Here is a 16,244-nt window from a genome sequence, read left to right as displayed (position 1 = left end):
TCTACATCAGCCGCCATCAGTCCTGTACCAAATAAAGAAACCTCCAGTGGTCAGTGATTGAAACAGGTTTGTTATGTTGCTATACATATTCAAAACAGGTTACAGTGAATCATGTCTGCTGGAGCCATTGAGAACCATAGTCTATAATGTCAAGCGCCTATAGACCCTTTACAGCACGAGCGCATGGGCGCTGCCATAGGTAATCATGTGACCCCTCTGCCATCGCCGGCCTTCGGGCCTTCTGGTTTGACGGCTTTCGCCGCGCTGGTACTCGGCTGCACAGTGCGGCGTACCCGCTATCGCCGGGGGCAACGAGCTAGTAAACAGCCAAGAAACTTAATGTGAATGACCATAGTATGTGTAGGTGCTAAAAATGTTCAATTTAACCATGCAGTTCATTTATTGCGTCCTCCTAACTGTCTGCATTGGCTAGAACGTTTCGACAAACCAGTCAGCCGTCGACTCGTTTTTTTTTTATTATTATTTTAACTATTCCCTCTCTAGCACTCTTTGTGGAAAATATGATTTAGGTTAAAACTGAACAGATTACAAACTGATTATCCCCTCAAACTTAATTTTTTTAATTTTCTTGCGCAAAGGGCGGACGCGAATGTTCAGACCGTGCTGGCTGAGACGCATTATGAATGTTCACCATTTAACATTGTGCACAATATTTACTGCTCAATGTGGATGCGCGTGTAATCCCTGAACAATTGATACGTTATAGGTTTATCTCCGGTAAACATCCTGGCTTCAAAAGGCTATTAGGCTGCTTGAGGGCCACATCAGACGCTCAGCGGCGTTCACCTGCACTCGGGCAAAAGTGACTGGAAACTGCACCGGAGTTCAGAACCCATAGTAGGGAACCCAAGCAAGCGGGGATATAAAAAATCTTATAATAGTAAATTTCATCATTGGCCTGTGCATTAGTTTCATAAAAGCAGCAGTCATTACATGTATTGCAGCAGTGCTTGCCTAATTAAAGCTTGGTTTGGATTATGGGGTTCAACGTCCCAAAGCGGCTCAGGCTGTGAGTGGAGGACTGCGAAAATCCCCACCCCCTGGGGTTCTTTAACGTGCGCTGATATCGCACAGCACTCGGACGCCTGGGTTTTCAGCTTCATCGAAAAGTATCTGCCGCGGCCGGGATTCGATACCCCATGTCCTTGGGAAATGTACCTAATTAAAGCAAACAGATTCACTGACATGACCACACTGACTTTCCTTCTCTGCACAATCAATTCTTATAAATGAATAGACATTAATAGCCATATCAAGGTACTTCTTAACGCCCTGCAAAAATGAAGCGGCAGCAGTGCGAAGACGCAATATACAACTACTCAGAAAACGTCTGGGTCATTCTCGCATTCCCATGGCTACTGCCGGTGCTAAAATGAGCTGGTGTGTGAGGTATAGCCTTTCTCTACAATTCACGCACTTTCTTGTCCCAGAAAGGAACATGAACTCATGCTACACCTCCAAGAAAAACGGTGGCCTAGGCCATGATGTGCACCTTATGTAGAAAGCATCGTCTGTTCTTCCGCCGATAAACAACAGGGTCATTAGCTCTACTTCCTTGCAGAATACTTCGACAATATAGATGACACCTGCATCAAAGCAGCGGTGTTTAAAAGTCAGCCGGCATTTTTACACAAGATGCACAGCAGCAGTCTGCACTGCGCTCCGATGCGTTCCGAAGGCCAGCAATGACGGCCGTCCTAGTGGCGTCACCTGTTAGGAATAGTGGAACTACTTTCTGTAAACGGTCTATAAGCATCCCATGATGGCTGAGGGCCATTATTTTCTATAGGAGATAATTTAAAACTTTCTGAACATGTTTTTGTTTGCTTCCACAGTCATTCTTGGGTGGCTCCCCATGCCCCCATGCCTGTCGTGGAGGCAGGATGGTCACTGACTCACTGTAGGTGTTTTTAATGCGAGTATAAAATGTCTAATCTTGTCGCACCTTTAGTGTACCTTCAGTGGCACGTTCGCTGTAATTTGTAGCAGATTCTGCAAGCACTCGCAGATTATGACTAGCAGCTTACTGGTATCACTCAAGAGGAAAGTGTACAACAGTTGCATATTACCTGTACTCAACTATGGGGCTTTAACGCGGAGGCTAACGATAAAGGTTACACTTAAGTCGAGGACTGAGGGCTATGGAACAGAGAATGGTAGACGTAATGTTGAGATAGGAAGCTTGCAGAATGGGTCAGAGAAGAGAGAGAGCAGACTTTATATAATGCAAAAAAAAATGTAGAGCTGTAGAGCTCCCGTGGTTGAGTCCTCATTCCAGGACTCCCGTGGCCTTTGCTGTCCGGCTGGCCTATTCAATCAGCCAAAGCTGGTCTTTCGATTCCGAACTGAACAGCACAGCCTCCCACTGCTCCGGCGTGGCGTTGTGAATTATAGGCACTGCTCTTATTTTCTGGCAGGCCCATGTAATATGATAAATTGTCGGTTTTTGTCAACACCAGGGACATGTGTCCCTGTATACGGTCGAATGTATCTTGCTGTATAAAGACAGGCATGGATAAGAATTTGTAGTTGCCTCCAAGACACTGACTGCTTCCTTTTTAACAACTCGGAGAAATAACTCGGGTTACTGACGTTCTAGTGGAAATCAAGAAGAAAGGGGCATGGGCAGTGCATATAGTATGAACTGTAGCAGATTCAGAGTCGAGTTAAGATGGACCACACTTTTTGCGCAGTCTGTGGTGTGGCAGAGGAGTCTACAAATGACATAGTGTTTGACTGTCCACTATATATTCTGTCCTCGTGTATGGTGTTACTCACTGTGGGCAATGGGTTGAGCTTGTCTAGGGTGCCTTGATAGCAGCACCGCCGTTCAAGGTGGTGACTGCACTTGTACTACCCAGTGCCACCCAGCCTCCACAGTGGTACTAGGAGGCGAGAGTGGATGATTGTTGTGCATGCTGCGCAATTGGGTTGCTTTGGAGATTTTGCTACCACACAAAAGACACAAAAAGAGGCTCGGAGTGTTCCGCTTCCTACGAGATCTAGAGCATAGAAGTGGAAATCCCAATTGAAACCAGATCACTGGAAAGTGCCCGACATGTATACAAACTGAAAAGGCGAAACCATGCTTCATTTCATCATGGCTGCAAGTAATGTGTTTCTTAAAAGTGAAATGCAGATGCGAATTGATTTCCCCTGGCATGCATGGCACTGAGGCACCTGGTCATGAACAGCCATTCGCTGTTTGACTCTTTGTGTCTCTTGCATAATTGTGCTGTGATGAGTCATAATTTAGTCTAATTGCTAATAACTGAAAGATCTTGGGATCTTGCTAGTAATGTATATGAAAACTGCACAAGATATTTTCAACGGTATATTGGTTTTGGTACCCATTCGCTATCATGTACAAGTATTGCATTGAAACTTCTTTGGTGATTTTATTAAGTAACACAAAATGGCAGAATAAGAGAGAAGAAGACAAACACAAGTGGCCTGGTGAGCTGCCACATTATTAGCTAGGAAATGTCTGGCTACGAGAATAACATTAGAACAGTTTATTCTAACATGCCATTAACGCTGTCTACAAGATCTTATATAAGATTTGTCTTTGACAAGTATATCAGCCAGCCAGGGCATCATGTGAACAATAAACTTAAGGAGCATGCAAAAAAAAATCTAAGTGATAATGAAAACAAGGCACACATCGTGCACAGCGTTGCTTGGCATGCACTCATTGTAAATAACAAAAGAAAAAGCTTGTTAAACTGAAAACTATTCCTATCAAGAAGGAAATGCCAAACTGCTTCACTAATATTTGAATAGTTCTTTATAACGCTGAAAACAGATTTCTGTAGAGTCCCAGAGCTTGAGGTGACGTATCAGGCAAAATGCGTGAACCTCGTTCAGGGCTCACGCTGAGGGGCTGGGCATATTTACGGGAAGAGAAATGTATCACAATGGAAGCGTGAACTCGGACCTGTCAGAGTGCATGCTCTTACGTTAAACAGAGACTTCGCGGGAACAATCTTGCGCCTGTGTCGCCCCCCCCCCCCCCCCCCCCTTCCCCTCTTCTCCACGTTCGCCGAAAATGTATGTACATTTCTGGCCGGTCGAGGGTAAGAATCTCAAGAAGGCATTAAAAAAGCGGCACCCTTGGCTCGCGCGAGCGAGGCCAGAAAAGCATGCGGGACTGCCAGTGTGTAAACATCGTGCTTGCAGAGCGACCGTCCTTCATGCTGTGTTTTGCCAGCTTATGGTTGCGTCATTGCCGTCTGGTGCCATCCTATCAATAATGCGCTGAGCAGGGAAGATATAAACCTTTGCCCGTTATTGGTCTGAGCTGACAGGTTGAATGGTGACGCGAAGGTGATTTCACTCTAAGGCATTTCGGCTTCGGCCAGGTAGTGCCATTCGTGGAAAACGGAAGGAAGAGGGCCATTTTGTTTTTGCGTGCGTACTTCGTCCTCGGTTGGCCCGCGCCGCGATGAAATGCAGAGGGTAAACGCTGTCGCCGTCGAGTTCGTTTGGTCATTTGTGTTTTACATTGGTGGTGTCTATTAGATCGCTTGAAATCTGTGCGCATATGCAATTTCTTTTTCTTATATTATGTGTGGTCACGTGATACCAGCAGTGCATGCCATTTAGTGCTTCTCTTGGTTTGGGCATTACCGGGTCACGTGAAATCTGCTGGTAGAGCGGTGGGCCAGCCTATCTAAGCAGCTACAGGCTACTGCTGCGTCGGAAGGCCTGCCCGTGAGAGGGTCTGCCCAATCGGCAATGAGCCGAGGGATTAAGAAGAGATGGAGAGAATCTAAGGGTTCTACTCCTGAGCTGAATGAGAGAGAAAGCTCAGGCGGCTCCATGCAGACTGTTTATACTCTAAAGTTTTGTCCGTGTTGACTGTAACCATGCTATTCTGATCTATAAAGTTTTTTCATTTGTCAATTCGTCTGTGTCCTCATAGTCATCTTTCCACCTAGTGCCAGTCAAGAAGTAAAACCTTTAATATTTCATGTATTTTTCGATAATGATAATGCCGCTAATGCATCTTCAAGTGCTGCACATGGTTGCACTTGTGTAGGCCAGCGAGTATGCCTCTGACTACAATAAACAGTTACGGGTAACGCTTCATTTTGCCATTGTCTTTTCTTGCCCTGTCCTTTTGCACTCGACAAAATCACTATAATGTCAGATGACCACCTAGCCCAGCACCCTGGGGATATAATATGCATGAGAAAGTGAAACATGTCATTTACATCTTTTCTGCAAGTGGGTTCTTCAATTTTTAAAGTTAGCTGATCTATCTTAACTAGCTAACTTGTAACAACTCTGGCCTAAAAGCACATATTTCGCATAAAGCTCAGTCATTGCACTTGCATGAAGGAAATTACACTGAGTAGAAAGGCTTGTTGACAGCTCCCTATTGTGCATGTGCTCCTTTCCCTGTCATTCTTTCTGCATTATTTTTTTTGCTTTACTGTGGAGTAACTGTGAATGACAATACACCGTGAATGTTGAGCACCGAAAGCAGGAATTCCAGATGTGCACCATTGACCATGATAACAAGCCTCTGCAACAGATGTACAAAATGTACCGCAAGCACCGCTTGATTTGTCACCACCCCGTACAAAGAGGCGCAGTATTATAGCGGTACCATAAACTTGACAGTAGAGAGATACCTTCAGTAGACAAGGTAACAACGAGACGTTTGGACTTTGGTGGCTGCACGCGCAGCAGTATACACTTCAGTAAGACCCGGCTGGAACTGCCTATTTCTATCTTTTTTGTTACTCTTTTTAGCTATGCCTTTAGCTTTGTGGAACTAAACAGGCAACCCATTCCAAAGTGTCGGCCACTGCAACGATCATCATCCTTCTGGCGAGTGCTTCTAGCAGGCAGTAGTTACCAGGTGAAATAGTAAGGCTGATGGTCGGCGTTGTTTGTGACGTCACTTGTTAGTTACCTGTTTTCGCGCTTGCATATGCATGTGTGAAAGCAGCAGTGACGTATGTGTCGTGTGGTTTAGCCGGATAAACTCAAATTATAAACCAGATAAATTGACTGCTTTGAAACATAGCGTGTGGTCCTTTGCACTGCACCAAGCAGTGGGAATAGCAAGCGAGAAGCGTAAGCGCCATCTACATGTATAGGTCAGCACCATTAGGAGGGGCTCACTCACACTCACGACCAGTGACACTCAACCCCACTCACTCGCACTCACACTCATGCTCGCTGCAATTCACCACCACTCGCTTACACTCATGGCCGCTCCTTTTCACGGTCACTGGTACACGTCCACTCATTCATGCTCACACTCATGCCCTCTCTCATTCATGGCCACTCACTTGCACTCAAGGTGACTTTCATACACGTCCACTCACACTAATGCACGCTTCCATTCATGGCCATTGACACTCATGCCTGTCCACACTCGCATCCACTCACTCACACTCATGGCTGCTCCCATTTGCGGCCACTCACATTCATGACCGCTCCCATTCTCGGCCTCGCACTCACACTCACGGCCGCTCCCATTCATCGCCACTGATTACTCACACTCACGACCACTCTCATACGCATCCACTAACACTTGCTGCGTGGGTGTGAGTGAGGCGATATGAGTGCACTCACAAGTGCGCCGACCTATGCAAGAAAGTATTAGATTAGCACAGATAGGTTTACGCACGCTAAAAAGCATTATGCAAGACATTACGCTGTTTGTCACTTCTGCACTTTTGGCTCAGCAGTTAATTCAGTCTACTGGCGCCATCTTGTTAGAACAGTAGCTGTTTTTATAAAAAAACCAACACTTATTGTTAGGTCCCATTTCTGCGGCACAATCATCACTCTGTATCAAAAATATACCAAAACTAAAGCTACGAAATTTGTTATAAGCGATGGGTTCGGCGTCAAAGTGAGCCGCCATTTTGGAAACGATGAACAGTCCAGGGTTACCAGATTGGGCTATAAATAATCAAATTGGGCCACTTTTTGTCCTGTCTGGTGTGAAAACAATTTTGGCTAGGTGGCTATTTTGGGGCTATATTTAGACCCTAGTGCCTAGGGGCCCTATTCTTGACACACATGGCCGCCGTTCGGCGTCATTTTTTTCCCTCTGATTGGCTCTCAGAACAGTCATGTGTTTCAAATTTGTGGCGTGAAATTTTGGTGTGTCGAAATGGCTTTTTGCGGTGACGTAAATATGATGTAAGCATGAAAACGGATTATTTAGCACTGGTATTCATGATGCATGGAGAGTATATATAAGTAACTGTGGAGGGAAAACAGAGGTATATATGATAGAAAAGGAAGCACTTACGCTTGTATTACGAATGTACTGGAATGAACCACCCACTGTCAACAGCCGACTCCTGAAATCTGATTGGCTGACGTTGTGTGGCGGCGAATACCATACATAAACATTTAATGAAGACGTCAAAATGACGTTTCATTACGCAAATGATGTTCTGCCATTGCTGTAAATGACCAAAGTTGGGCGCCGCATTTTGAACCACTTGAGGCGGTCGCGAAAAAAACATGGCGAATTCGACGTGCAGTGTAGGCGGCTGTTAGCTCACTGCAGTTTGGTAGAGAGTTTGGTGGGGGGTTAAGCAAGCTGACACATCTTCTTGTAATTGCAGAAATCGCTGAAACGACGTCATAAGGGAACTTTTCAGCTGCGTTTAGAGGCACGAGGGTCGTAGCTACCCTTCCATTGCAAATGCTTTGCTCTCATAGAGAAACCATCGATCCGTGCCGTCGTTGCCATGCGCAGCAATGCGACCCGCTGACTCAAGCGGTTGATCTGCGCGAGACGAGACATTTCAGAGAGCAACAGAAAGGGAATTTGGGTGAGTTGTAGGTTGTTCATGATAGTTTCGTGGGCGCTCTTTAACACAGAGATAAAGAAAAGAAGAAAAATAAAGACGCCAGTCGCGTGTTTTCTTCTCTCTGTCTCTGTGTTAAACAGCGCCCACCAAACCGTCATGAATTTCAGAGAGCACCGCGATGCTTTCTAATTATCTGTGATCGGTTCGTGAGTATAACGTACCTGAGGGGATCATATGGCTCGATGGCTGTGCAGTAACTTCGCGCGACAGGCAGCGAGGGATCACCAAAGACTTTCTTAAACGTCTGCCCTAAACACTGCCTTTTTTTGCCTTGCGTGCTATGCACTCACTGCAATGTTCATGAATTGAACAGCCTTTCCACGATGGGCAAAGCAAGCAGAAATACTCACAGCTTCTATTTTAATAAAGGAATGTATGTTCCATGTACATGACACATGTTTGCTTGCCACATATGTGATATGTTTCATATATAAAGGTTTCTTTTAATATGCATGCGGGCTCACTATTTGCTTATACTTTTTTAGAAAAAAAAAATTTCCAGAGCACGTTATGACGGTACGCTCTAATTATATGATATAGTTGAATGACATTTTGTGTTGGCTGCTTTTTTTTAATACAGCCTGAAAATAATCTCCCTTTATTGATTTGCATTTTACCGTCTCGACAGTAAAGAATACGCATGCGCGGCGCCGCCCTAGCTTCATACCACGATTTCCTCAGTCATCTTTCGCTTTATTTCCTTATTCTCCATTTATCCCCCTCTGCACGTGTACGGTAGCCTGAGAATCGCCTAATTAACCTTCCTGCTACTCCGTTCTTCTGTTTCCTTCTCTTTCTCGGACGGACGTCTTTTGCGTTTCGCAAGAGCCTTTCGCACGCCAGCGCATGAAAATTTAACGGGCTAGGTGTAAGGCCCAGCGTGTGCCTTCCCCTGTGTGTGTGTGTGCCTTCCCCTGTGTGGTGTGTGTGTGTGTGTGTTTGTGTGTGTGTTTGTGGAAGACTCTCTCTCTCCCTCCTCTCTCTCTCTGTGCTGCTTTTCGCTGTCTACAAACTCAAGCCGACACATTATGTTAGAAATTTAAGCAGACTTGGTGGCCTGACGGTAGCTGGTCATAACGCGGCTTTTCGAAACAGGTGGGTAGCACAGCCAGTACCTAACAGTAATACTTTGAGACTGCGAGTTTTGTCCTCAGAGATGGACATTACCGGCTGCGCCGGCGCCTCTTCGTCAGTGCTGGAGCTACTTTGAAAATCTGTGGATCTTTTCTGTTGACGACCAAGTCCTTAACCCGATTGTGTGCTTGTGTCCTGGCACCGTCCTACTGCACACGTTACGCGTACGTCACAATTTTAACAAAATGGCGAATTGTCGAGAATAGGGCCCCAGGAGGGGGGGCGTTGTCAGCGTTAATAAAGGGTAGGTATTGAACTACCTCCACCTGCTGCCACGACCTGCTCGTGCAAGGCTGGTTCACACTGGCGACTCGTGGAGGTCGCGCGACACGATTCGTCACGGAGGGGGAGACTCGAACGAGTCGCCAGCAACCCGTTTGAGTCACTGACCGATTTCTTGCGACGCGGGTTCAAGTCGCAAAACTACTGAGCCAATCAGCAGCACTTCTGCCTTCTTCCTAGGGCGAGAAAATTCAAGAGTGCATGCGCTCGTGTGCACGATCGACTGCGCCCGCAATGGTTGGGCACACATGTTAAGGATCACTGCGAGAGTGAAACGTACTAATTCGCGTTTGTACTCGTACTTTGGTCATCTGATGAGAAAAGAGGAGTCGCTGGAGAAAGATTTGATGTTGGGAAGGTTGAGGGTCACCGGAGAAGGGGTAGGCAGTGAACGCGATAGTTAGATGGCATCCTCGAGGCGCTGCAGATGAAGTTATGTGATGTTATGAAGATATAGTGAGAGACCGGAAAGCGTGGCGTGATATGGTCCATAGGGTCACGAAGAGTCGGACACGACTGAACGACTGAATTGAACTGAACTGACTCGTATTGGTCATGTATTCGACGCTCGGGCATGAGGTGATTTTATGATCTGCTATATTGCGAGACCGCAAAAAACGGCGCGTACATCACCACCGCTTCCGTCTTCGTGAAACTAGAGCGCTTTTGGCTGTCGAAACAGCCCTAAACATGGGTATAACCATAAGATCTTCTTCCTCGCTGATAACACATAATCATACCCGAAATGAATCCGAATTGATCTACCCCAAGCGCGGTAGAAGAAGCCGTAAAGGCGCGAAAGTCGGCTCTTCCTTCAAATCTTGTTCGGAGATGGGGTTGTGATGCGAGTCGCACGTCGGTGAATACTCGGTGTCGATCGGCACTTGTCACGGGCCTCCCCTTCCGTGACGAATCGAGCCGCGTGACCTTCGCGAGTCGGCAGTGTGAACCAGCCTGTTTTCTGCCTCCCACGGTGAAGTTATAAAAGGGCACTCTACTGAAATGAAGCTCTGGCTAATGGTCTCGTGGAAGGAAGAAAATGGGAATGAGGAGTGCAGCCTCCTCTGCTGGTGCGACACATCTCCCGCTGCTGTCATGCCTCCTCAGTACCTATTTCACTTTTTCAAGGTCAATTTTTCAAGTAAACCACAGGAACAGCTATGGGGGTCTTTCTCTCATTGAATATAATTCGCGCACACAACAAGACAAGGGACAAGGGAACGTTATTACCAAGTGAGGGTCTATTGCTCAGGGAGCAATGCAAAGAGGAAAAAGAAAAACGAAGCGCCGCAACCAACCACACTCCCAAAAACGCCACCACCCCGAAAATGCGGCAGGTGTACGGTGCTCGGTAGGTGCAGATAAGCATTGTCGCGGAAAACTCTTATCCTTCCAAATAGGCAATCTCGCTAGTAGTGTTACCGAACGGGGGCAGAAAAAACTAAAAAAAAAAAAAAAGAATTCTACCTCTGGCCCAAGCACATGTCATCGGTAAAAACGTGTTTGCATTCCGTATGTGAAAATGTCAGTGAAACCTTTGCCCCTACCCTTATTCCCGGAAAGGAAGGCCTACAAACGACACAAAAAACGACTTCCACTCCCTCGCCAGAAAGAAAAAGCTCCCCTCGTTGGAGTGCTCGGCGTCGCACAATGGTGAGACCAAGAACTTCCCCGAAAGAATAGACCTTTCCTGGCCTATGTCCTGTTTCTGGACGGGTGGGTAGAACGTGTACTGCTGTACCACAGGGGCTCTAAAGACTGGAATGCAGGGGGAAGCGTGTATAATAGGGACAACAAAGGCGGAGGGGAAGGCTCCTCACTAGAAAAGCCAGTTTAGAAGGGAAAGTGGCTGAATTTGCACATCGGGCAACAGCTCTTTGACATCACACTGTTTACACCAGGGAGAGCAGCACAAAACGGATGCCAAACAAATGAACAGCGATGGAAGAGCTAACAAGGGGTTGGAAGGCTTGACAGAGGTCGAGTCGGATCCCCTTTTAGAGGGAAATGGGAAAACGTAGAGGAAGAGAATAGAGGCTTTTCCTTTTCAAAACTCAGTTTTTCTCTCGAATAATTAACTCGATCCGCATCCTGTCGCGTTCATGCATAGGAGACATGTCTCCACAAGAATAACTTCCGCGGAATCGTTGTACCAATAGCCAACATAGAGTATCGGACACAGAGCCGCATCTTCGCGAGTGATTCTTGAACCATAACACATTCAGCAGACACAGAGGAATGTTGGCGTCTCCCTAGAAACTCTTCCTTTCCACTACATCCAGGATATATAGTCGGTGACCCGGCGGATGACTAAACGAGGGCTTCAAAAGGCAAGCAACTCGCCCACAGTTGCACCTGATGGAGGAGTAGATTCTGGTTGGTTGGTTGGGGACTTTGGGATATTCACGGGGGGGGGGGGGGGGGGGGGGATACCGGACACGGGTTATGCCGGCTTAATGTCGCGGCGGCACTCTTGGTGTCCGGGGGATGGTGAAGTGGCACGTGGGGAGGTGTCTTATTGCCCCTTTTGGAAGGGCTGATTTTATAGAAAATCCTCTCCCTACCCTTTCTGTGCAACCTTTTCAATAGATACAGAGTTTTCACCAACATTTTCATCGGGTTCAGCAAGGGCAGTGAAATCCGCTTATCACCAACCGGTTTCTGCGTACACTGCGGAATCAGGCTGGCTAGCCTGCGAGACCAAAGATGGCACTCGTGACGTCGCGTCTTAAAAAAAAAAAAAACACTAAATAACAGCCTTCTCACGCAATATTTAACTGCATTCTGTTTCCTTAACATAACCTTCTGGTGATTATCTCTTCTAGTACTGAAGCATATTCCCTTTGTTTTCGTTGTCGTCAGCTGTCGTCGATGTAGGCCACCTCAAGAACTGCATCACGAAAGCATCACCAACACGTTAAGCCCATTAAAAATTTTCAGACATATAGAGGCCCTCACTCGTATGGGGTATGCAAACACAGACATTTTTTTATCTTAAAGAGCGACGTGACACTAATTTATCTTGTCTGTTCATTGTGTTTGCAGGATGCGTTCAGAGGATTGAATTGGGATAAGAGCAGGAGATAAAAGTTCAGTCGTGAACGTTTGAGTAACCTCCGATATTCTGGGGACGTGCCTATAAACACTTGATCAGAAAGGAAGGTTGGGAGGTGAAACTTTTTATGAACTAAACTAATTTTCAACTGCCAAGGAAGGGTAGAACGGTGCGATAGGCAGCGAGGTACGTGCTGGAAAGAGTAAAATCGCCTTATACTGGCCATGTACCTTTGCCACTCCTTGCAACTGGCTTGTAATGAAATAATTGATGTGCTGCCTACACATACAAATTATATTGTCCGGGAGACCTTCAACTGGTTCGATCATTCGCCAAAAACACAACAGGTGTACAAAACTACCTACGCATCAATGAACGCTGGCCAGTTACCCAACAAACAACAAACTCATCGGCGTTTGTTTTACGCGTTGGCTAAGCAAAGCACCAGCACTGAGGTCAGTCCTCAAAAAATGGGATGCCCTGAGAGCCCGAAGTTTTAATTGACTCAGTTAAAACGGCAGAACGATGCTACACCGCAAAATTATTGAGCGAAATGTTCAGCGACGAGCAGAATTTGCTCTTTATTAAATTTCTGAGCCCCATTGTTGACGATTTCGACCGAGTAAACAATCTCTTTCAATCAGAAGACCCAGACCCTGTAAAAATTAATGCGGATTAAAGCTTGTTCGTTAAAGCCCTTATGGCACGCATAGTTTTGCCGTCTTACTTAACAACGGAAAATCACGTAATGCATGTGTTAGCTTGCACGCTGGAATCAGTTTTCCTCGACTCTTTCAAAAAGTGCTAAGACCGTACTATTAGAGCGGTGCCGATTATTCCTTTCGGTATGTATCAAGAACGTGCTAAAACGATTACCGGATGACATGAAGCTGTTTGAAAACATCCGGCTTTTAGAGTCAAAGAACAAAGATTTTTTTCGCTTTGACATTTTCCGCCGCACATTCGCCGAATTCATATTGCCAGTGAGTGTACCTGCACTGGAATCTGAATACCATGCTCCTGCAGGGTAACTTTGACAACCTGTCTACAGAAGGCGGTGTCACGCAGTTTTGGTCAAGCGTGTGGCACTTAAAAAATTCTGCCGGAGATTCTATGTTTTCATTGATTTCGCCGATTGCTATCTCCCTACTGGCACCGCCGATATCTAATGCAGCCCTGAGCGTGTGGTTCAGTCAAATGTCTTTGACAAAAACAGAGTTCTAGAATAGAATGACAAGCGGGACACTAGAAAGTGTCTTGCATGTCAAGTTTGGGCTGGCCAGGACATGCGGAGGTTGAAAAGATTTCAAACCAACCAGTAGAGTTCCTCGCCCATTTCAACATATTTTGTATGGCACAACGGGTGATGCCACGGCAAGCCCTTCATCGCAGGCCTCGTGAAGTTGTGTTCAGAACTGCCATTCCGGATCCGAAAGGTCGGGTGTATACATTTTCAGTGTATACTGGTATTTTTAGATGTGCTCCTCATTTTCTGTTATTTTCATTCTTGTACATGTATGCTTCCTCGTATTCAATATTTGTATTATATAAATATGTTATGCGCATGGTGGAATATGTTATATATGTACTGAGAGTACACATGTATAAGGCAAGCTAAAGTGGTGTTTGTATACATGTAACTCGATATTTTTCGTACTTTTGATCTGTTTATTATTTTTAGAAAGCATATAAATGTCTGCATGCATGCATACGTAGTACAAAACAGCTACATGCACATGTAGCCTGGATGGTGTAATCTCGTTTCGCCTTTATCATATTCTTGTTTATATGTTGCTTCTGTATATGTATGTTGTGTAAATATGTATGTACGTCTGTGCACGTTTACAAGTGTGCGGGCTGTTCACATGCGGAATAAAGCCGTTTCATTTAACGCCACCCAAAATATTCGTCTACCATGATTCGATCCTCACATGACATCTAGCAGGCACTCTTAACTTACTACTGAGCCACGTGCGTCGCTCACATGTTGCAAAAAAAAAGAAAGAAAACCAACAATAACAAAAAAAAAAAAAATCAAGCAGCAGATAGCTGCACGGGCTGCAGAATCCGAGGAAGAGGGAGAGAATGGCGGAACGGAGCGATTCAGAAGGGAGCGGCAAGAGAGCGATGTTGTTCGTATTAATTTTCGTGCGTATTTTTAAGCATTTATTTTGGGCTATTTTTGGGCTACATGACATCTACATTTGGGCTACGTTTTAAACACCTTTTGCAATGAGTGCTCGCACCCATCTGGTAACCCTGATGAACACGAAAAAGAAACGCGATGCTCAACTAGAAAAACGTCCGCTTCACATAGAGCGGTTTCACCCGCTGACACTGCGATCATCATCAGCCTGCGACAGGACAGAGCGTATGTCTAGTATCAAACGGTTTGAGCGTGCGAACATTGACCAACTGCGAACACCGGGACGTCCTCTGACGTGCGGTCACGTCCGTGGGAGGAGTTGCTGGGGCAGAGGTCAAGCCATTTGTTCTAATTAAACTTCATGAATCTTGCACTGAATCTTAAAGCGCGCCGATTGTAATATCAACGCATTCCGTGTTGTTACCACTATCGCGAGAAATCCCGGATTGCCTATGCAAATATCAAGCAGCCTTGCATGCCGTTCTTGCACTTTGGTCGAATCGTACTCACTGCTATCTTATCCTCTTTCCTTTCCCGCCGGCCGCCACTCATGTGCTTCGGACTTTTAGATAGCAGTTGCCGCGGTCGGCAACACTCTTTTCCTTCTTTTTGATTATTTAATAATAAGCCACTACCACAACCATACGAGTCGCATGCGAAAGCACTGATCAGAAATCACACTGCAACATCAGCATCAACATTTTCGTTTGGCTCAAGCGCACTTTAAAGTACGGTATCTCAGCCTTCCGCATTCCTGCAGCGTTTGAACATATATTGTTACGCGAAGAAGTGGGACTGTTCTGCCGTGGTGCTGCTCGCTGCTATGCCAGTTGCAGTCTTGTAAATATACTGTAAATAGATTGAGTCTTCACGTAACATCTTGGTGGAGGTGCGGGGTAGCTTTGGTAGCGCTACCAAGAAGTATGTACCCAGATCGAGTATAGCTGTGGTTCTCAGGAGATTGGCTTCTAGAGCTCTGCATAGCTCTGCCCTTTGTTTTCTAGGTACTAATGGACATTTTTTTGACAATACCGCACTGAGTAAAGTACGTTTGCCTGGTCCGGTCGCCTAAACACCGCGGTATATTTCACCTCGCTCAACTTTTCGGTTCTCCGACGCGCGCTCTAGCTGCTTCATGTACCTCCTTTTCTCCTCCCTATCTATCTTTTCATCCTGGTTTCCTTCATTCTTGCCCATTCCTCCATGTATCTTGGTAAAAGCTCGTTTTTCGCCACAGCACTTCTCATATCATCATCATCATCATCATCATCATCATCATCATCATCATCATCATCATCATCATCATCATCATCATCATCATCATCCTGATTATACCCACTGCAGGGCGAAGGCCTCTCCCATATATCTCCACTTAACCCGGTACTTCTCATATGTATCGCATTAAAGTCCTAAATCTGAGAATCCAGCTACATAAAAATAACTTCCGGACAAACAACACCGAAAGCGACCCCCTCGCCGAGCACGGCGAGTGCGCTGACCAAGGTCGCTTTCGAGGAAGTGAGCTGTGAAATATACTGCCCTGAAGTTGTATCACACTAGCTCACTAAGGCAACTGTAAGCAGGCTACCGGAGCCAGCTAGCTCCCTTCCGCACGCCAGATAACAAGAGGGGAAGCGAAAGACGCTGCCCTGCTGCTGTTCACTGATCATATGGTTAACATTAGCTTCGGCTGATTCATCCTTTTAGTGATTGCTCGTTCCCTTGACAACATGATGGTGGCGAACCTAGCCATGTC

General features: G+C 46.0%; 1 long non-coding RNA gene across 2 annotated transcripts in view; it reads right to left on the bottom strand.

Annotated features, from left to right (window-relative positions):
* Positions 1-8,245, bottom strand: part of LOC146199810 (uncharacterized) — a 54,809-nt gene extending 46,564 nt beyond the window's left edge. The window contains exon 1 of one of the 2 annotated variants that reach the window (XR_014705128.1): positions 8,222-8,245. This is a non-coding gene — a long non-coding RNA (uncharacterized LOC146199810). Of the gene's footprint in view, positions 1-8,032; positions 8,057-8,221 lie in introns of those variants that run through there. The other variant, XR_014705129.1, reaches the window with a different exon arrangement.
* Between the last annotated feature and the right edge of the window lie 7,999 nt (positions 8,246-16,244).

This window comes from Amblyomma maculatum, chromosome 2 (assembly GCF_055883805.1).
Source record: "Amblyomma maculatum isolate TAMU_Amacu chromosome 2, ASM5588380v1, whole genome shotgun sequence".
In the NCBI taxonomy this organism is placed as follows: Eukaryota; Metazoa; Arthropoda; class Arachnida; order Ixodida; family Ixodidae; genus Amblyomma; species Amblyomma maculatum.
The sequence above is the reverse complement of the archived record's forward strand: the minus strand, read 5'-3'. Positions and strand labels throughout refer to the sequence as shown.